The sequence below is a fragment of the Engystomops pustulosus genome, chromosome 10 (genome assembly GCF_040894005.1).
Source record: "Engystomops pustulosus chromosome 10, aEngPut4.maternal, whole genome shotgun sequence".
Classification (NCBI taxonomy): domain Eukaryota; kingdom Metazoa; phylum Chordata; class Amphibia; order Anura; family Leptodactylidae; genus Engystomops; species Engystomops pustulosus.
Genome location: NC_092420.1, coordinates 17542248 through 17564366, shown reverse-complemented (window position 1 = coordinate 17564366; position 22119 = coordinate 17542248). Strand labels below are relative to the sequence as shown.

General features: G+C 47.6%; 2 protein-coding genes and 1 long non-coding RNA gene across 5 annotated transcripts in view; 1 reads left to right on the top strand and 2 right to left on the bottom strand.

The window, feature by feature from the left end:
- Positions 1 to 11917: 11917 nt before the first annotated feature.
- Positions 11918 to 14909, bottom strand: LOC140105084 (uncharacterized). 2 transcript variants are annotated; one of them, XR_011850492.1, is made up of 5 exons: positions 14514 to 14909; positions 12892 to 13167; positions 12376 to 12520; positions 12197 to 12279; positions 11918 to 12113 (listed from the first exon to the last, which is right to left on the bottom strand). It is a non-coding gene; the product is annotated as an uncharacterized lncRNA (long non-coding RNA). The 2 variants fall into 2 exon arrangements; XR_011850491.1 differs by lacking the exon at positions 14514 to 14909 and having other exon boundaries at positions 12892 to 13279.
- LOC140105080 (uncharacterized) overlaps positions 12413 to 22119 on the top strand; it is a 48272-nt gene continuing 38565 nt past the window's right edge. Inside the window, exons 1-2 of one of the 2 annotated variants that reach the window (XM_072128983.1) lie at positions 12413 to 12579; positions 21971 to 22074. The gene's annotated coding sequence lies outside the window, so the exon portion shown is untranslated. Of the gene's footprint in view, positions 12580 to 21949; positions 22075 to 22119 lie in introns of those variants that run through there. The other variant, XM_072128984.1, reaches the window with a different exon arrangement.
- ADAMTS9 (ADAM metallopeptidase with thrombospondin type 1 motif 9) overlaps positions 17445 to 22119 on the bottom strand; it is a 167702-nt gene continuing 163027 nt past the window's right edge. The window contains exon 40 of the mRNA XM_072128981.1: positions 17445 to 21973. The gene's annotated coding sequence lies outside the window, so the exon portion shown is untranslated. The remainder of the gene's footprint in view (positions 21974 to 22119) is intronic.

Genomic DNA, 22119 nt, shown 5'->3' with positions numbered 1-22119 from the left:
CCTGTATACACACTGCTCCCCCCTGTGTATACACACTGCCCTCCTCCTCCTGTATACACACTGCCCCCCCAGTAAGTAATGTGCCCCACACAATCCTCCAGTAAGTAATGTGCCCACACAGCCCTCAAGTAATTAATGTGCCCACACAGCCCCCCAGTAAGTAATGTGCCCACACACAGCCCCCCAGTAAGTAATTTCCTCCACACAGCCCCCCAGTAAGTAATGTGCCCACACAGCCCCCCCAGTAAGTAATGTGCCCACACAGCCCCCCCAGTAAATAATGTCCTCACACAGCCCCCCAGTAATTAATGTGCCCACACAGTCCCCCCAGTAAGTAATGTGCCCACACAGCCCCCCAGTAAGTAATGTCCTCACACAGCCCCCCAGTAAGTAATGTGCCCACACAGCCCCCCAGTAAGTAATGTGCCCACACACAGCCCCCCTGTAAGTAATGTGCCCCCACACAGTCCTCCAGTAAATAATGTCCCCACACAGCCCCGCAGTAAGTAATGTCCTCACACAGCCCCCCAGTAAGTAATGTCCCCACACACAGCCCCCCAGTAAGTAATGTCCCCACACACAGCCCCCCAGTAAGTAATGTGCCCACACAGCCCCCCCAGTAAGTAATGTGCCCCCACACAGTCCTCCAGTAAGTAATGTCCCCACACACAGCCCCCCAGTAAGTAATGTCCCCACACAGCCCCCAGTAAGTAATGTGCCCACACAGCCCACCAGTAAGTAATGTGCCCACACAGCCCCCCAGTAAATAATGTGCCCACACAGCCACCCAGTAAGTAAGGTGCCCACACAGCCCCCCAGTAAATAATGTGCCCACACAGCCCCCCAGTAAGTAATGTGCCCACACAGCCCCCAGTAAGTAATGTGCACTCACACAGCCCCCCCAGTAAGTAATGTGGTAACACAGCCCCCCGGTAAGTAATGTTCCCACACAGCCCCCCTTAGTAAGTAATGTCCCCCACACAGCCCCCAGTGAGTAATGTGCCCACACTGCCCCCCAGTAAGTAATGTCCCCCATACAGCCCCCAGTAAGTAATGTGCCCACACAGCCCCCCAGTAAGTAATGTGCCCACACAGCCCCCCAGTAAGTAATGTGCCCACACAGCCCCCCCCCCCAGTAAGTAATGTCCCCCATACAGCCCCCAGTAAGGAATGTGCCCACACACAGCCCCCCAGTAAGGAATGTGCCCACACACAGCCCCCCAGTAAGGAATGTGCCCACACAGCCCCCCAGTAAGTAATGTGCCCACACAGCCCCCCCAGTAACAGTAAGAAATGTCCCACACACAGCCTCCAGTAAGTAAGTTGCCCACACAGCCCCCCCAGTGAGTAATGTCCCCCACACAGCCCCCAGTAAGTAATGTGCCCACACACAGCCCCCCAGTAAGTAATGTGCCCACACACAGCCCCCCAGTAAGTAATGTGCCCACACACAGCCCCCCGTAAGTAATGTGCCCTCACACAGCCCCCCAGTAAGGAATGTGCCCACACAGCCCCCCAGTAAGTAATGTGCCCACACAGCCCCCCCACCCCAGTAAGTAATGTCCCCCATACAGCCCCCAGTAAGGTATGTGCCCACACACAGCCCCCCAGTAAGGAATGTGCCCACACACAGCCCCCCAGTAAGTCTTGTGCCCACACAGCCTCCCAGTAACAGTAAGTAATGTCCCCCACACAGCCCCCAGTAAGTAATGTGCCCACACAGCCCCCCAGTAAGTAATGTCCCCCACACAGCCCCCCAGTAAGTAATGTGCCCACACACAGCCCCCCAGTAAGTAATGTGCCCACACACAGCCCCCCAGTAAGTAATGTGCCCACACACAGCCCCCCAGTAAGTAATGTGCCCACACAGTCCCCCAGTAAGTAATGTGCCCACACAGCCCCCCAGTAAGTAATGTGCCCACACACAGCCCCCCAGTAAGTAATGTGCCCACACAGCCCCCCCAGTAAGTAATGTGCCCCCACACAGCCCCCCCAGTAAGTAATGTGCCCCCACACAGCCCCCCCAATAAGTAATGTGCCCCCACACAGCCCCCCCAGTAAGTAATGTGCCCACACAGCCCCCCAGTAAGTAATGTGCCCACACAGCCCCCCCAGTAAGTAATGTGCCCCCACACAGCCCCCCCAGTAAGTAATGTGCTCACACACAGCCCCTCAGTAAGTAATGTGCCCACAAACAGCCCCCCAGTAAGTAATGTGCCTACACACAGCCCCCAGTAAGTAATGTGCCCACACAGCCCCCCAGTAAGTAATGTGCCCACACACAGCCCCCCAGTAAGTAATGTGCCCACACACAGCCCCCTACTAAGTAATGTTCCCACACACAGCCCCCTAGTAAGTAATGTCCCCACACACAGCCCCCCTGTAAGTAATGTGCCCACACAGCCCCCCAGTAAGTAATGTGCCCACACAGCCCCCCAGTAAGTAATGTGCCCACACAGCCCCCCTAGTAAGTTATGTGCCCACACACAGCCCCCCAGTAAGTAATGTGCCCACACACAGCCCCCCAGTAAGTAATGTGCCCACACAGTCCCCCAGTAAGTAATGTGCCCACACAGCCCCCCCAGTAAGTAATGTGCCCACACAGCCCCCCAGTAAGTAATGTGCCCCCACACAGCCCCCCCAGTAAGTAATGTGCCCTCACACAGCCCCCCCAGTAAGTAATGTGCCCCCACACAGCCCCCCTAGTAAGTGATGTGCTCACACACAGCCCCTCAGTAAGTAATGTGCCCACAAACAGCCCCCCAGTAAGTAATGTGCCTACACACAGCCCCCAGTAAGTAATGTGCCCACACAGCCCCCCAGTAAGTAATGTGCCCACACACAGCCCCCCAGTAAGTAATGTGCCCACACACAGCCCCCTAGTAAGTAATGTTCCCACACACAGCCCCCCAGTAAGTAATGTCCCCACACACAGCCCCCCTGTAAGTAATGTGCCCACACAGCCCCCCAGTAAGTAATGTGCCCACACAGCCCCCCAGTAAGTAATGTGCCCACACAGCCCCCCCCAGTAAGTAATGTGCCCCTACACAGCACCCCCAGTAAGTAATGTGCTCACACACAGCCCCTCAGTAAGTAATGTGCCCACAAACAGCCCCCTAGTAAGTAATGTGCCTACACACAGCCCCCAGTAAGTAATGTGCCCACACAGCCCCCCAGTAAGTAATGTGCCCACACACAGCCCCCCAGTAAGTAATGTGCCCACACAGCCCCCCCAGTAAGTAATGTGCCCACACAGGCCCCCCAGTAAGTAATGTTCCCCTACACAGCACCCCCAGTAAGTATTGTGCTCACACACAGCCCCTCAGTAAGTAATGTGCCCACAAACAGCCCCCCAGTAAGTAATGTGCCTACACACAGCCCCCAGTGAGTAATGTGCCCACACAGCCCCCCAGTAAGTAATGTGCCCACACACAGCCCCCAGTAAGTAATGTGCCCACACAGCCCCCCAGTAAGTAATGTGCCCACACACAGCCCCCCAGTAAGTAATGTGCCCACACACAGCCCCCCAGTAAGTAATGTGCCCACACAGCCCCCCAGTAAGTAATGTGCCCACACACAGTCCCCCAGTAAGTAATGTGCCCACACACAGTCCCCCAGTAAGTAATGTGCCCACACACAGTCCCCCAGTAAGTAATGTGCCTCACACACAGCCCCCCAGTAAGTAATGTGCCTACACACAGCCCCCCATTAAGTAATTTCCTTCACACAGCCCCCCATATCTCCTCCCTCACCTCACTGATGCAGCTCTCTCCGTGTGTGTTCACTGCTTTCCCCGGCAGGTCATGTGTTCGTGACATCATCAAAGGTCCTTCAGCCTCCGGGAAAGCAGTGAGCGCGAATGTTACCATCACGATCTGTGTCCTGAGGACACAGATGGTGATGAGAGAGGGAAGGAATCTCCAGGGCAGATGTCCTGCTGACTCGGGGAGATCCAAGGCACCGGCCAATCTTTTGACCTAGCGATGCCCCTGGGCACTGGTACCCCGGGGCCCCGGAACTTGCCCGGGTTAGCCGGGTGCTGGTGCCGGGCCTGACTGGGAGCTATATGTAGTGATTGCTGGCGAATCTGTATACAGGCGGTCTCCTACTTAAGAACACTCGACTTACATACGACCCCTAGTTACAAACTGACCTCTGGATGTTGGTAATTTATTGTACTTTAGTCCTAGGCTACATTGATCAGCTGTAACAGTCATCACAGGTGTCTGTAATGAAGCTTTAGTGTTAATATTGATTCTTATGACAACCCAACATTTTTAAAATCCAATTGTCACAGAGACCAAAAAAGTTCTGGCTGAGATTACAATGATAAAATATACAGTTCTGACCTACATACAAATTCAACTTAAGAACAAACCTACAGTCCCTATCTTCTATGTAACCCGGGGACTGCCTGTATAGTGATTGGTGGGGGAGCTGTATATAGTGATTGCTGGGGGGCTATATATAGTGATTGCTGGGGGAGCTGTATATAGTGATTACTGGGGGAGCTGTATAAAGTGATAGCTGGGCACTGTTTATAGAGGTTGCTGGGGGAGCTGTATATAGTGATTGCTGGGGGAGCTGTATATAGTGATTACTGGGAGGCTTTCTATAGTGATTGCTGGGGGGCTATATATAGTGATTGCTGGGGGAGCTGTATATAGTGATTACTGTGAGCTGTATATAGAGGTTGCTGTGGGAGCTGTATATAGTGATTACTGGGAGGCTACATATAGTGATTGCTGGGGAGCTGTATATAGTGATTGCTGGGGGAGCTGTATATAGTGATTTCTGGGAGAGCTATATATAGTGATTACTGGGGGAGCTGTATATAATGATTTCTTTGGGAGCTGTATATAGTGATTTCTTTGGGAGCTGTATATAGTGATTACTGGGGGGCTTTATATAGTGATTGCTGGGGGGCTGTGTACAGTGATTGCGGGGGAGCTGTATATAGTGATTACTGGGGGAGCTGTATATAGTGATTACTGGGGGGCTGTATATAGTGATTGCTGGGGGAGCTGTATATAGTGATAGCTGGGGGAGCTGTATATAGTGATTGCTGGGGGAGCTGTATATAGTGATTGCTGGGGGAGCTGTATATAGTGATTGCTGGGGGAGCTGTATATAGTGATTACTGGGGGAGCTGTATATAGTGAATACTGGGAGGCTATATATAGTGATTGCTGATGGCTGTGTATAGTGATTGCTAGATTAGCTATATATAGTGATTACTGGGAGGCTATCTATAGTGATTGCTGGGATGAGCTGTATATAGTGGTTGCTGTGGGAGCTGTATATAGTGATTACTGGGAGCTGTATATAGTGATTACTGGGGTCTGTATATAGTGATTGCTGGGGGCTGTATATAGTGATCGCTGGGCACTGTATATGGTGATTACTGGGAGCTGTATATAGTGATTACTGGGGGCTGTATATAGTGATTGCTGGGGGCTGTATATAGTGGTTTCTGCCAGCTGTATATAGAGGTTGCTGAGGCAGCTGTATATAGTGATTACTGGGGTCTGTATATAGTGAATACTGGGAGCTGTATATAGTGATTACTAGGGGAATTGTATATAGCGGTTGCTGGGGGAGATTTATATAGTGATTATTGGGAGCTTGATATAGTGATTGCTGGGGGCTGTATACAGTGATTGCTGGGAGAGATGTATACAGTGATTGCTGGGGGAGCTGTATATAGTGATAGCTGGGGGAGCTGTATATAGTGATTGCTGGGGGAGCTGTATATAGTGATTGCTGGGGGAGCTGTATATAGTGATTGCTGGGGGAGCTGTATATAGTGATTACTGGGGGAGCTGTATATAGTGAATACTGGGAGGCTATATATAGTGATTGCTGATGGCTGTGTATAGTGATTGCTAGATTAGCTATATATAGTGATTACTGGGAGGCTATCTATAGTGATTGCTGGGATGAGCTGTATATAGTGGTTGCTGTGGGAGCTGTATATAGTGATTACTGGGAGCTGTATATAGTGATTACTGGGGTCTGTATATAGTGATTGCTGGGGGCTGTATATAGTGATCGCTGGGCACTGTATATGGTGATTACTGGGAGCTGTATATAGTGATTACTGGGGGCTGTATATAGTGATTGCTGGGGGCTGTATATAGTGGTTTCTGCCAGCTGTATATAGAGGTTGCTGAGGCAGCTGTATATAGTGATTACTGGGGTCTGTATATAGTGAATACTGGGAGCTGTATATAGTGATTACTAGGGGAATTGTATATAGCGGTTGCTGGGGGAGATTTATATAGTGATTATTGAAAGCTTGATATAGTGATTGCTGGGGGAGCTGTATATAGTGATTGCTGGGGGAGCTGTATACAGTGATTGCTGGGAGAGCTGTATACAGTGATTGCTGGGGGAGCTGTATATAGTGATTGCTGGGGGAGCTGTATATAGTGATTGCTGGGGGAGCTGTATATAGTGATTGCTGGGGGAGCTGTATATAGTGATTGCTGGGGGAGCTGTATACAGTGATTGCTGGGAGAGCTGTATATAGTGATAGCTGGGGGAGCTGTATATAGTGATTGCTGGGGGAGCTGTATATAGTGATTGCTGGGGGAGCTGTATATAGTAATTGCTGGGGAGCTGTATATAGTGATTACTGGGAGCTGTATATAGTGATTGCTGGGGGAGCTGTATATAGTGATTGCTGGGGGAGCTGTATATAGTGATTGCTGGGGGAGCTGTATACAGTGATTGCTGGGGGAGCTGTATATAGTGATAGCTGGGGGAGCTGTATATAGTGATTGCTGGGGGAGCTGTATATAGTGATTGCTGGGGGAGCTGTATATAGTGATTGCTGGGGAGCTGTATATAGTGATTGCTGGAGGAGCTGTATATAGTTATTGCTGGGGGAGCTGTATATAGTTATTGCTGGGGGAGCTGTATACAGTGTTTGTCGGGGGAGCTGTATACAGTGATTGCTGGGGGAGCTGTATACAGTGTTTGTCGGGGGAGCTATATATAGTGATTGCTGGGGTCTGTATATAGTGATTGCTGGGGGAGCTGTATATAGTGATTGCTGGGGGAGCTGTATATAGTGATTACTGTGGGAGCTGTATATAGTGATTGCTGGGGTAGCTGTATACAGTGGTTGCTGGGGGAGCTGTATATAGTGATTGCTGGGGAGCTGTATATAGTGATTACTGGGGAAGCTGTATATAGTAATTGCTGGGGAGCTGTATATAGTGATTGCTGGGGGAGCTGTATATAGTGATTACTGGGGGAGCTGTATATAGTGATTACTGGGGGCTGTATATAGTGATTACTGGGGTCTGTATATAGTGATTGCTGGAGGAGCTGTATATAGTGATTGCTGGGGGAGCTGTATACAGTGGTTGCTGGGGGAGCTGTATATAGTGATTGCTGGGGAGCTGTATATAGTGATTACTGGGGGAGCTGTATATAGTAATTGCTGGGGAGCTGTATATAGTGATTGCTTGGGGAGCTGTATATAGTGATTACTGGGGGAGCTGTATATAGTGATTGCTGGGGGAGCTGTATACAGTGATTGCTGGGGGAGCTGTATACAGTGATTGCTGGGGGAGCTGTATATAGTGATTGCTGGGGAGCTGTTTATAGTTATTGCTGGGGGAGCTGTATATAGTGATTGCTGGGGGGCTGTATATAGTGATTGCTGGGGGAGCTGTATATAGTGATTGCTGGGGGAGCTGTATATAGTGATTGCTGGGGGAGCTGTATATAGTGATTGCTGGGGGAGCTGTATATAGTGTTTACTAGGGGAGCTGTTTACAGTGATTGCTGGGGGAGCTGTATATAGTGATTGCTGGGGGAGCTGTATACAGTGATTGCTGGGGGAGCTGTATATAGTGATTGCTGGAGGAGCTGTATACAGTGATTGCTGGGGGAGCTGTATATAGTGATTACTGGGGGAGCTGTATATAGTGATTGCTGGGGGAGCTGTATACAGTGATTGCTGGGGGAGCTGTATACAGTGATTGCTGGGGGAGCTGTATATAGTGATTGCTGGGGAGCTGTTTATAGTTATTGCTGGGGGAGCTGTATATTGTGATTGCTGGGGGGCTGTATATAGTGATTGCTGGGGGAGCTGTATATAGTGATTGCTGGGGGAGCTGTATATAGTGATTGCTGGGGGAGCTGTATATAGTGATTGCTGGGGGAGCTGTATATAGTGTTTACTAGGGGAGCTGTTTACAGTGATTGCTGGGGGAGCTGTATATAGTGATTGCTGGGAGAGCTGTATATAGTAATTGCTGGGGGAGCTGTATATAGTGATTGCTGGGGGAGCTGTATATAGTAATTGCTGGGGGAGCTGTATACAGTGATTGCTGGGGGAGCTGTATATAGTGATTGCTGGGGGAGCTGTATATAGTGATTGCTGGGGGGCTGTATATAGTGATTGCTGGGGGAGCTGTATATAGTGATTGCTGGGGGAGCTGTATATAGTGATTGCTGGGGGGCTGTATATAGTGATTGCTGGGGGAGCTGTATATAGTGATTGCTGGGGAGCTGTATATAGTGATTACTGGGGGAGCTGTATATAGTAATTGCTGGGGAGCTGTATATAGTGATTGCTGGGGGAGCTGTATACAGTGATTGCTGGGGGAGCTGTATATAGTGATTACTGGGGGAGCTGTATATAGTGATTGCTGGGGGAGCTGTATATAGTGATTACTGGGGGAGCTGTATATAGTGATTGCTGGGGGAGCTGTATATAGTGATTGCTGGGGGAGCTGTATATAGTAATTGCTGGGGGAGCTGTATATAGTGATTGCTGGGGGAGCTGTATACAGTGATTGCTGGGGGAGCTGTATATAGTGATTGCTGGGGGAGCTGTATATAGTGATTGCTGGGGGAGCTGTATATAGTGATTGCTGGGGGGCTGTATATAGTGATTGCTGGGGGAGCTGTATATAGTGATTACTGGGGGGAGCTGTATATAGTGATTGCTGGGGGAGCTGTATATAGTGATTACTGGGGGAGCTGTATATAGTGATTACTGGGGGGCGCTGTATATAGTGATTGCTGGGGGAGCTGTATATAGTGATTGCTGGGGGGCTGTGTATAGTGGTTACTGGGGGGAGCTGTATATAGTGATTGCTGGGGGAGCTGTATATAGTGATTGCTGGGGGAGCTGTATAAAGTGATTACTGGGGGAGCTGTTTACAGTGATTGCTGGGGGAGCTGTATATAGTGATTGCTGGGGGGCTGTATATAGTGATTGCTGGGGGAGCTGTATATAGTGATTGCTGGGGAGCTGTATATAGTGATTGCTGGGGGAGCTGTATATAGTGATTGCTGGGGGAGCTGTATATAGTGATTGCTGGGGGGAGCTGTATATAGTGATTGCTGGGGGAGCTGTATATAGTGATTACTGGGGGAGCTGTATATAGTGATTGCTGGGGGAGCTGTATATAGTGATTACTGGGGGAGCTGTTTACAGTGATTGCTGGGGGAGCTGTATATAGTGATTGCTGGGGGGCTGTATATAGTGATTACTGGGGGGAGCTGTATATAGTGATTGCTGGGGGAGCTGTATATAGTGATTACTGGGGGAGCTGTTTACAGTGATTGCTGGGGGAGCTGTATATAGTGATTGCTGGGGGGCTGTATATAGTGATTGCTGGGGGAGCTGTATATAGTGATTGCTGGGGAGCTGTATATAGTGATTGCTGGGGGAGCTGTATATAGTGATTGCTGGGGGAGCTGTATATAGTGATTGCTGGGGGAGCTGTATACAGTGATTGCTGGGGGAGCTGTATATAGTGATTGCTGGGGGAGCTGTATATAGTGATTGCTGGGGGGCTGTATATAGTGATTGCTGGGGGAGCTGTATATAGTGATTGCTGGGGGGCTGTATATAGTGATTGCTGGGGGAGCTGTATATAGTGATTGCTGGGGGAGCTGTATATAGTGATTACTGGGGGCGCTGTATACAGTGATTGCTGGGGGAGCTGTATATAGTGATTGCTGGGGGAGCTGTATATAGTGATTGCTGGGGGAGCTGTATATAGTGATTACTGGGGGAGCTGTATATAGTGATTCCTGGGGGAGCTGTATATAGTGATTACTGGGGGAGCTGTATATAGTGATTACTGGGGGAGCTGTATATAGTGATTGCTGGGGGAGCTGTATATAGTGATTGCTGGGGGAGCTGTATATAGTGATTGCTGGGGGAGCTGTATATAGTGGTTGCTGAGAACTGTATATAGTGATTGCTGGGGGAGCTGTATATAGTGGTTGCTGAGAACTGTATATAGTGAATACTGGGCGCTGTATATAGAGATTACTGATTGCTGTTCCCTGTCTGGACTACATTCAATGGATCCCCACCAGATTTTGCACCCAGGGCCCCCACCAACCTTAGTCCGGCCCTGTCAGGATGTGATCAGCGTTCAAGTCTTTGGAATGCGTCATAACACAGCAAAAAACGCAACACTCCGTGTTAACGCGGCCTCACTTCACTCCTGGTTTGGACATCGAAACCTGCACCTGAAAAACTGAATGTGTGAATGCGGCCTGATGTTTCTGTTAGACATTAACGTTGTGATTTAGTTGTGGAACGGATCATATATGGCAGTGGTGCCTATGGCCCGGGTACCAGAGGTGGCACTCGGAGCCATTTCTGTGGGCACTCAGGCCATCACCTCAGGACAGGGTTCACCAAATAGGACCAAATCCACCAAGTCCCGGGCAACTTAAGAGATGCTGCTCTCAGCGCTATTTTAAAGCGACACTTCATTGGCTGATTGGAACTGCGGGAACAGTGAGAAGGTGTGGACAGGGGTGCATTATCTTTGGAGGTCATCCCGCTGGACCCACCATTTTTCCATTACAGAGAGACCCTGGAGAGAAGCTACAATAAGAGTCTGAATTTGCCCTCCTTCTTCCAACTGTATTGGTGGCCTCAGGGGTGAGATACAATTGAAGGATGTGGAAGAACAGGTAGCAATAAGTTACTGCTAAAAATTCCATGTTGGCACTTCACGGGAAATAAGTGGATTTTGGTTGTAGTTTGGGCACTCGGTCTCTGAAAGGTTCTCCATCACTGATATATGGGTTTGTATGCAAACGCTTGCGATCACCAACCAGCACCCGGTGTCTTGTCTAAATGCAAGTCATAGGGTGCTGATTGCTGATCCCATAGTTTACATAGAAACACATATGTGATTGTCTGTGCCCCCTCCTCTGTGAGCTTTGATTCAGTTTCAGAACAGAATCAGAACTTTACCTTGTGACAGCATCCTAAGGCCTTGGTTATATGTTCTGCTAGCGCATTAGGGGCAGGCCACGGCCCTATCACATATGCGTTTCCAGGAAAATGTATATAATCGGTAACCAGGATCCGGTGTCTTGTGTTGCTCAAATGTAAGACGCTGGGGCCTGGTTACTGATTGCCTGCGTTTTAAGTGCAGCCAGCGATTTCTCTCGCGTCCCTCCACGTCCCCCTTGTGTGGAGATGGTGGAACGGGGACAATAATCTCATGTATTAGCAGTACAATAGCACTTGCCGTTATTTCAGGGCTTCTGTGCCACTTTGGTCAGTATTACCCTTCCCCCTTGTGTCAGTGAATGGAGCCATCAGCAGCTAGGATTCCCAGGATTTCCTCTCTCTTCTAAGTGACCTTTCAGTTTTCGGATCTTTCATAATGTTTTCCCACAGGTGTCTCCATCTTCTGATCTATAGGTTGCTGGTGTGTATTCATCCTGCTCTGAAGTTTTGGTTGAGTTTCCCCAATGTATTGTGTATTATGTATGTATTATTATTGGAGCCTCTAGAACACACCTCACCCCAATACACCCACAACACCCACAAAACCCCATTTGATAAAATGTGCAGTTTTTGTCTAATAAACTAAAAATTGTCTTGTAAAATTGTAACATTTTGTTTATTTGTGTCTTGTTATATTTCTCAGATCATCCAGGTGGAGGCGCTGTCTCTCATCCTCCTCTACATCCTCTCAGGCCATTGGCAGGATGGGGTCGTATCTCCAGTCCCAATCCTCTGCTGTTGTCTGGTGCACACACATGGAGCGTCGTTGCTGCAGAGCAGGAAGCAGGGACCACCGGGGAGGAGCAGAGCTCAGGGGCTGGATCTGAGAAGGCAAAGTAAATAATGTTTCACAAAATCTCATCCACACAATTTACAAATGTGATTTTATTACAAACTGCTACTCACCCTCCTCCGGAGGCGCAGGTATGTAATGTGATGATTTCTCGTGCAGCGAGGGAGCGCGGTATTTCTGGGTTCCCAATGTGGAGCTGGAGGATGAGATAGAATGATGGGTGTTATATCCAGCAGCAGGAGCTACGGCCATCACTGAGGACACGGCCTCATATACTGTCACACAGTATCACCTGTAACTGGACTTCTCTTATCCATGATTTTTCAGAATAGAAGATGCGGGAGCCGGTTCTGATGGATACAGGTTCCTGTATGACTGCTGACTGTCTGACGGGGTCATCAGGCCATAAAGCGGATGATGGGAATCCTTCTCCTCCTCTATGTATAGAAAGACAGAAGTGGATGGAAAAATCAATGGAGACAATGAAGTGATTCAGGTAATAGATGATAGATGATCACAGCGACATTCAGGTCACACATGTTATGCCTAGTGTTCGTAGTGACAGCGCCCCCTATGGATGACCCATTGGAGGTGTAAGGATACATCCACATGGGAGGGAAATGCTGCAGATATTCCTTCTACAATTCCACAGCGGAATATCTGCAGCATTTGCCATAGAAGCAGAATGGATAAGACTTTAGAAGTTTCCATCCACAGATACATCGGATCAGATCTGTACAAGGTCCGGGGATGTTGTGGATTTTCACTGAAATACATGAGGCCAAATTCACAGTAAATCCCGACTTACCCCCAGCACACGGCCGCCGTCCTCTCCTGACTTTGTCTTCTCTGATGTGTTTCTCATGTGATGGGACAGGAGCCTCCGTGTCTTCAAGGCTTTCAGAGCTGCAGGAGGTCGGTGAGGACGTCAGGGAGGACAATATTCGGCTTTAGTAGTTGGTTTTCACATTGATCTTGAATCTGGTAGATCACGTCCATCGCTAGAGGTAGATTTAGGGATGATGCTTTCTCCACCCTCTGGAGGCTGAGATCTCATAACATTGTGGCACAAATTCTTGGATTTCTGTGACTCAAAGATATCAAGGGGTGTTTGGGAGGGAAGGATTGGGGGACACAGTGGAACAGGGGGGCCAGGATAGTGTTCAGGGGTTTGAAGGGGAAATAAAAGGGGCATTTCTTCAGGGGGGGGTCAAGGGTTTGTGGGGGAGGAGGATAGATAGGCGCATTTTTCTTTTTTTTTATGGGCGGGGGACAGGAATTGGACATTAAGTAAGTACAGGGAGGACATTAGGAGCTGACACGCAGGCAATGGACTGGTCTGGCACTGCCTGAGCGACACTGTCCTGCCAGTACAGACCAACACTACTGCAGCAGCAAGTGGTTCCTTTAGTTCTGTTACTGCGCTTATGGTGGCCGACTGCCTGATCTCTCTGCTCTAGCGCATACAGCCAGCAATACAGAGGTATCTGCAGAATATTACTGTCTGTACAGGTCACAGCCACTTGCCTCCTGGTCTAGAAGCTGCAGCAGCAGTGGTAACCCTTGGCGGTCCCAATACAGCAGCACTACAGGACACAAGGAGAGTGCACTGATCCACATCAGTGGCAAAATGGACATGAGAAATTAATAAAAAAAAACATTGGTTGAAGAAAAAAATGACCTTTGGCTTGTTTTATAATTAAAAAATAAAAGTCATAATTCCCGCACTGTTCAGGGCAGGCAGCAATAATGGAGGCAGAGATTGGTCCAGGCTGCAAACATGCATCATCAAAAAAACAGTCTGTAGTCAGGACTGGCGGCTAACTTGCATATGCGGGAAACAGTCTGGGGTCGGGGCAGGCGGCCATCATGCATAAGCGGGAAACAGTCTGGGGTCGGGGCAGGCGGCCATCATGCATAATCGGGAAAACAATCCGGTATCAGGGCAGGCGGCCAAGTTGCATAAGCGGGAAACAGTCCGGGGTCGGGGCAGGCGGCCAAGATGCATAAACGAGAAACAGTCCGGGGTCAGGGCAGGCGGCATTCCAAAAAACGTAATCAATTTAACAAGCCAAGGTCAGTACCAGAATATCAGTCAGAATGGCAGCTGGACACGTGATGTTACTGAAGATGACTCAACCACTAGATGTTATTGGTGGGCAGGAAGGATTGTCCCTTACGGAACGCTCTCAGTTGGAAGATGAGAGGGTTTGTTACTCACAGACTTGCCTTCATCCCTTAGTTTTCCACAGCATATACAACGGACAGAGACGGGTCCTGCAGTTGCTCGCCTATGAGTTGTTATGGCATAGGGAGCACTGCGGCTGCGAGATGTCACCGCTGCCGACCTACTGCGACGGTCTTTCCGATCTCTGAGATTGTATGTGTGAGATGGTCTCCTGGGATGTGGGATAGGCCTCTGCTCCTCACCTGATGTTATGGTGGGCTCCGGTACCGGAGGATCCTTCCGCTCCTGTAAATCCATGCAGGTCTTAGGTGCAGGTGGAAGCGGTGGTCGTGTCTTCAGTCGGAGAGTTCGGCCAGGCTCCTGTCTAGGTGCTACAAACAGGTTTTTGATATATGGCACGATACTGCCCAACGCTGCGGTAAGTTGTCCAAAAATGCCGGACTGCCTTTGGTGCTGTTCAGGCTTTCGGCTGTATGGAAGGCCCCCGGGACGATGGAGGTGTCTCCGGGGTTGGATCTTGCCTCCGGCAGCAGCCATTTGGCCGCCGCCTCCTCAACACACAAAGATGAGCTGTGTGCGAGTGATCCAAAAAAACCTCAAAAACTGTAAAAAAAAACTGTAAAAAAAAAATAAATAGCAAAAGTAAAAGCCCAACCGGACAAACGCTTATTCAGCAAGAAAGTGCTCAGCGCCTCCAATCTCCCCGATACCTGCCTCGCACTGACCGTCCCGGCCGAGGATTCCAGGATTGGAGGCAACGGGTCTATGACGCCATAAACCAGACATGGCAACCGGGTTCTACAGCAATGTAAACAGTGGTGGTTTCCATGACAACAGGGCTGGTACTAGTTATGGTCATGGCGGCCAATCAGAGCTCATCTTTCATTTTCCCACAGCTGTTTGTAAAATGTAAGCTGAGTTCTGATTGGTTTTTATGGGCAATCTCCCCTATTTTCTATGTAGATGAGGGGAGGGCATTCTGGGATCTGTAGTGAGCATCAACATCGTCTCTGATAAATGTCACTTTTAAATAAAATCAGATGGATTTGTTTTTATTACGGAGGGGGGGGGGGCATTGGACGTGTAGTGGAGGGGGGGGGGGGTGTCAGTACACAACACAGGTAAGCTTAGGGGTTTAATGGAGGGTGTGGTGTAGGGCAGAGGGGTTTGGGAGCCTGAAGTGCTGGAAGATGTACGGACCCCATGAGAACACAGCAGTAGTTTTTTACCTCATGTACGGCAGCGAGTAAGCAATAACTATGAAGATACAATAAAACTTCATTAAAAAAATATATATATAAAGGATATTGGGGCACATTTACTTACCTGTCCAGACACGTTCCCCGAAAGTGCATTGTGCGACGATCATGCAGTCTGCTGCGATTCACTAAGATCGTCTGTCCGATATCCTGCATGTGTCACTTCCCCGCTCAGGTCCCCGGAGTTCACCTTCTTCTTCCTGGTGCATGTAAGTGCTAGGTCTTGCGACACAATTTGAAAGTTAAATCCTGCGCTCAGTCCGATTCAGCGGCTCAAATCCGAATATGTCAGAAAAACCGACAAAAGTGCAGCTGCAGACCCTTAGTAAATAAGCCCCATTATGTGGTGTATGAGGATATAAGGAGCATCTCTCCCTTGCATTAGTTGGGAGATTTAGCTGTTCAGGACGTCCGTCCTATAGAGACAAATATCCTTTATTCTATTTCTCTCTTCTATGAAAGATCATTTTACCCATAAAAAATACTTGGCTGATGTAGGATCAGTAAGAGAGCGGAGGCTCGGCCAACATCAAGTGCTGTGGTCTCCTCACAGTCTACCAATGGCAGCACTGAGCACTGCATAGTGGCTGTACGTGGTACTACAGCTCAACTCCTATCACTCAGATTGTATGTAATATCACTGGAGCTGATTTATTCAAATGTATGAAAGTCAGAGTATTTCTAGTTGCCCATGGCAACCAATCACAGCTCCCCTTTAAAATATTCATGAGCACTGGTAAAATGAAAGCTTAGCTGTGATTGGTTGCCATGGGCAACTAGAAATATTCAGACTTTCAGACTCTTGATAAATCTACCCCACTGTGTTGTGAAGTTAAAGTGGCACGAGCCAGCAGAGTCATGACTGGCGATAAATTACAGCAGGACAGTCCTTGATTTTGGGCTCTGTTCCGCCCAGAGCGAGGTATATATATCCCGGGACATCAACTCTGTCGACATCCTCCGGACACGGACAGAGCTGATTACAGTGATTGGTCAGAGAGCCGTCAGCTATCTTGGTGCCTCTGCTACTGCTGTGTAAAGCAGAGGTGGCAGATATAATGGGGCAGATTTACTTACCCGGTCCATTCGCGATCCAATTCCCTGCGGTGGATTCAAGTTCGGCCGGGATCCACTAAGGTAGTTCCTCTGACGTCCACCAGGTGGCGCTGCTGTGTTGAAGACCATCGGAACGCCCTGGAGTTCACCGAGCCATCGTGGGTGAAGGTAAGCGCGAGTCCAGCAACATTTTTTTTTTTTAAATGCAGCAGTTTTTCCGAATCCGTCGTGTTTTTTTACGGCCACACACCCCGATTTCCGTCGTGTGCATGCCGGCGCCGATGCGCCACAATCCGATCGCGTGCGCCAAAAACCCGGGGCAATACAGGGAAAATTGGCGCAAAACTGAAAAATTCCGTTAACCCGTCGCAAAAACGAGAATTGGGCCCTTAGTAAATGACCCCCAATAATGTGATGTCATCCTGCCTGCCGGCTCTGTTCTGTAAGGCTGAACAGTGGACTGACAGTTTACAGCATCTGGGGATGAGGTCTTTAGCAATTACCCAGTTTGCCGTCTCCTCCTCTAATTCCCGTCCGTTTCAGATCCAGTAGGACAGTGCTGTACTTCAGGCTCTTTCCCAATGTCCTGGCCGATGGGAGGTATTTGATAGGTTGAGGCCACAATAGCCTAAGGTTGTATTTCCCGGCCAAGTAGCTAGACTGGATCATTACTATGCAGGTAAGTAGCAAGGAATCAGACCACCACATAGGGGCAGCTTACATTTTATGAAATTATATCAGTACATAAAACTAAGCCGTGTGCATCCTAGAAAATACAAAATAACACATATAGAAAAAACCCAACAAGACAATGAAAAAATTTCAAAAAATAATTTATTTGTTAATAGGTGAAGACCAGTAAAGCTATGATCAGTGCATAGTAAGTATCTAATACAATACAAATTACTGAGTGACCAGAAATCTGACATTTATTTATAAAAAAATAGTGTGTAACATAATTAGCACCGGAGGAAGAGGTATATACAAGGCAGAATGCTTCCAATAAGCATATATCAGACGTGTAGCATCTCTGAAATTAATATAATTTATACCGACCCTTTAATTGTATAGATACAGTGCATGAATACAAATCACTAGGAGAACAGAAACAATCCCAACGCCGCTCATAGAAAAATAGCCGCTTCTTTCTATAGAACACTGATAAAACAAGAATCCAAAGTTAGGTATAAAAATCTAGAATTTAACAAAAACACTCACTAGAAATTCTGTGACCGTATTGTTTTCAGTGCATGGCTGGAGACAGGGATGGAACTAGAGATTATGGGAATTAGGAATCAACTAAAATCTGCACCTCTACCTTCTCGACCCTGACGGACCCTATCATTTGCCCAGCTATTGTTTCTGATCCCGAGGATCCCAAAGGCCGGGGGTCTTCTCCTGTAACTCAGAATGACAATAGATAACCTGACTTAAAAGGCATCTACCACCAGGATGAAAGACTGTATGCAAATGAGCCTGAGGGGCTCCAGGCTCCATTAATGCCTATAGAGCCTAGAGCCCCTCAGGCTCATTTGCATACAGCCCATAATCCTGGTGGTAGATGTCCTTTAAGGACTCAACTTAACTTAAATCTTGAAGGAACAGCCTGTTTAGTGTTATGTAAACTTGTTCCTTTTTGGACTGGTACATTAGGAGAACTTCAGGACAGTCGCCTTAGGTACCCATGCACATTAGATTTACAGCATGAGATACTGGTACTTTGTCAAAGCCAGCTGCCCATCTAATGTGGGGGCACCCTGACTACCCCAGAGGAAAAGTAATGGGCACCATGGATGTGATCATGCCCGATCCTTAGTCCTCATGGTGTGTTTCTGGGAACAATCAATCCCCCTCTCAGCGTTGAGAACAAATGTACGCTCAGCGTAGCCGAGAGTGCATGTGTATAGGGAAAGGATCGGGAGCTATGTAGCTTAGTTGGGCTCGTGTGGTTTACTAGGGAGTACGGTCAATTTTCATAATTTTACCCATTTTTCTAGTGAAAAGTTACCCAACTATCGTATTAATCTCATATGTGTAGTGTGAGGGATTCACAACATTTTACACCAAACATTGCCCCATTGGAGGTCCTGATGGTTGAGCAAGCCAAACTTTTCGTACAGTTAGGTCATTGATGAGAGTTACAGGAGTAGGACCTTCTCCAATCTCTCATAGTCACGTGTTGTAGGACCTGAGGAGACATCGTAGGGTCTGCTAGGCTACAGGTCATACATTTCTCCTTGGATGGAGCGACAAGACCCAATGTAAAGCTGTAATTGATGACACTATATACATTTCATAACGTCATTAACAATGTAAGGCTTTTGTTGTAATAAATATGTAACAGGTTCCACTTTTTTGATAAATTTGCAATGTTGGGTCCAATGGAAATATTTTTTCTTGAGGGAAATGATGAGTTTGGTGCGTCTGACGTACACATGGAGGTTTACCCTCAGCCCTTCTGCTCAAACCACTTTGACCAGTCTCCTTATCACAAGTTTGAGACCACGGCCCAATTTTGACTCTTTGGTCTCTACTTTCTGCATTGGTTTAAAACATTCAAGGACAAGAACCCCTGTGTGGATACGGCCATAAGCCTTACATTAAGTGTGGTCAAGGTCCAGCTGATTACGGCAGCCCTGGCCGACCATGTAATGAGCACGACAATGTCCCGACTCAATGGGGCGCAAGGCGATTTATGTCCCGGACGCCCGGGAATTCCATGGTACTTCCCCGAGGGTTCTGGAAGTCTTCTGTTCTGCCCAGCAGATATGTATCCCATAAATGTCTGCTACAAAAAACCCTTCTACATATTTTTTTCAACCTGCTTATATGACAGTTCACACGGATTTTGTCACTGCTATTCTGTCCATGGTAAAATCCCTCTCCCATCAGAACCCTGCAGAGGCAAGGCCTATATTCCAAGCAGCGTCCAAGTGAAGGTAATGGAGCATTTTATGAGTGAAATTCTGAGTCAAATACCATGTGATCCTAACAAAGGATTCTAATACATGAGATCACCCTCATACACGAGATCACCACCACATACAAGATCATCCCATACACGAGATCACCACCACATACAAGATCATCCCATACACGAGATCACCACATACAAGATCACCCCATACATAAGATCACCCTATACATAAAAGCAACCTCTTACACGAGATCACCCCCGTACACGAGATCACCACATACAAGATCACCCCCATACACGAGATCACCACATACAAGATCAACCCCATACACAAGATCACCCCCGTACACGAGATCACCACATACAAGATCAACCCTATACACGAGATCACCCCCATACACGAGATCACCACCACATACAAGATCACCCTCATACACAAGATCACCACCACATACAAGATCACCCCCATACACAAGATCACCACCACATACAAGATCACCCCCATACACAAGATCACCACCACATACAAGATCACCCCCATACACAAGATCATCCCATACATGAGATCATCCCATACATAAGATCACCCCATACATAAAAGCAACCCCATACACAAGATCACCCCAATACACAAGATCACCCCCGTACACGAGATCACCACCACATACAAGATCACCCTCATACACAAGATTATTCCATACATGAGATCACCCCATACATAAGATCACCCCATACATAAAAGCAACCCCATACACAAGATGACTTCATACATGAGATCACCCCCATACACGAGATCACCCCCATACCCAAGATGACGCCCATACACGAGATCACGCCCATACACGAGATCACGCCCATACACGAGATCACGCCCATACACGAGATCACCCCCATACACGAGATCACGCCCATACACGAGATCACCCCCATACACGAGATCACGCCCATACACGAGATCACCCCCATACCCAAGATGACGCCCATACACGAGATCACGCCCATACAGGAAAATATCCCCAAACATGAGATCCCCCCCATACACGAAAGCACCCCAATACATGTGATAACCCCAATACATGGACGACTGATAACATTTTCCTGTAGAACTGATTTGACCCCCGGGAAGGTCCATAACTCATCTTTCTATGGAGCAGATATTCCATTGACCCAATCTCAAAGCTTTGGTGACTCTTTTCAGCGCATAAAACAGATTTGATGGAAAAGAAACAAATTCATGCAAGGTAAAAAATAAAAAAATGTAACATAATTGATGATCTTCTAGAGTACATTTCATATTGTAACTTTCTAAAAAAATGAAAATAAAAAATAATATTTAATTCTTAGATATCATTTCAATAAATATTTCTAAAGATATTTTTTTTTTTTATCTATAAAAGGCACCATTGTTGTTTTACTTTCAGCTCATAGTGCAAATAATTCCCTTTTTTTTTTAATATAAAATATGACATTAAACACAGAAACATACAGAATTCACAATGTTATCATACAATCGGCTGCTGGACATGAGATATGGGGCGTTATACTTGGCATTTCCCGCAAAATGGAAACAGTCACAATAGGTGATAGACAGGACCATGAAGTGATGGCTTCTGGGCCAATCACTGGCTCCTAGGGGCTACGTCTGATGGGAAGGGTCCATTAGGCAGAGGCTTAGTGTGAAAAACCCCTAAGGGCTCGGGGTGGCCAAAGAGTAGAGTCCTCTAACCAGCACACAACAAAGTCATTCATTGTCTGGAAAACTTCTGGCTAAGAGCAGTGCCCCCCAGAGCCCCTCATCTGTAATATATGGTGTATAGTACTGGTGTCCTTATAAGGGAAACCCATTAATGTGTCACCAGCTCCGTGTCTTCATCATAATGATAATTTAGTGTCCACAGGTTATGCCAGGTATTGCTGCTCAGCTTTACACATGGCAGATCTGCAATACCAGACCTAACCTGTGGTACAGAGTGGCGCTAATATTAGACTAAATAGTGTTTCCAAATCTTTGACACCCCCTTTAATGATTCAGTTTTTCCTCCTTTTGTAGGAAATGCCAGGCATACACAGTTATTGCCTTGTTATTATCCAGCTGGAGAAATGATGGACAGTTAAAACCTGTGACAATAAAGCATCACTCATGTCAATATGCTACATATGATGTAGAGCACGTACAATGCAGTGGATGGACTGCACAAAGTGGAACGCAAAAATTATAAAAAAAAAACAACACTTCACTGAGGCCGGCTCCGGACACGTGAGGGGCCGGAGTCACGTCCCGCAGGGGAGGGCTTACAAGACACATTTAACGCACACAAAATATTAAAATAAATAACCTCAGACATAAATATTATCTATACATCGCGGTATACAATCTATTTACACCTATGTACACATGATGAGGACGAGGTATTGCATCACGAGTCTTTATCCATCTGAACTTCTCTTATCTTCTCATTTTTTAAAGCACCTGGAAGACACAAAGTGTGTGTAACGTTACTTCATGTTTATCCCGAAGTAATATCTAGAGCAGTGTGGGACTGGCCCACCGGAGGACCCGAGGATCCTACGGTGGGAACAGGCTCCAACTTAATTATGGACTCCATAGAGCGGAAG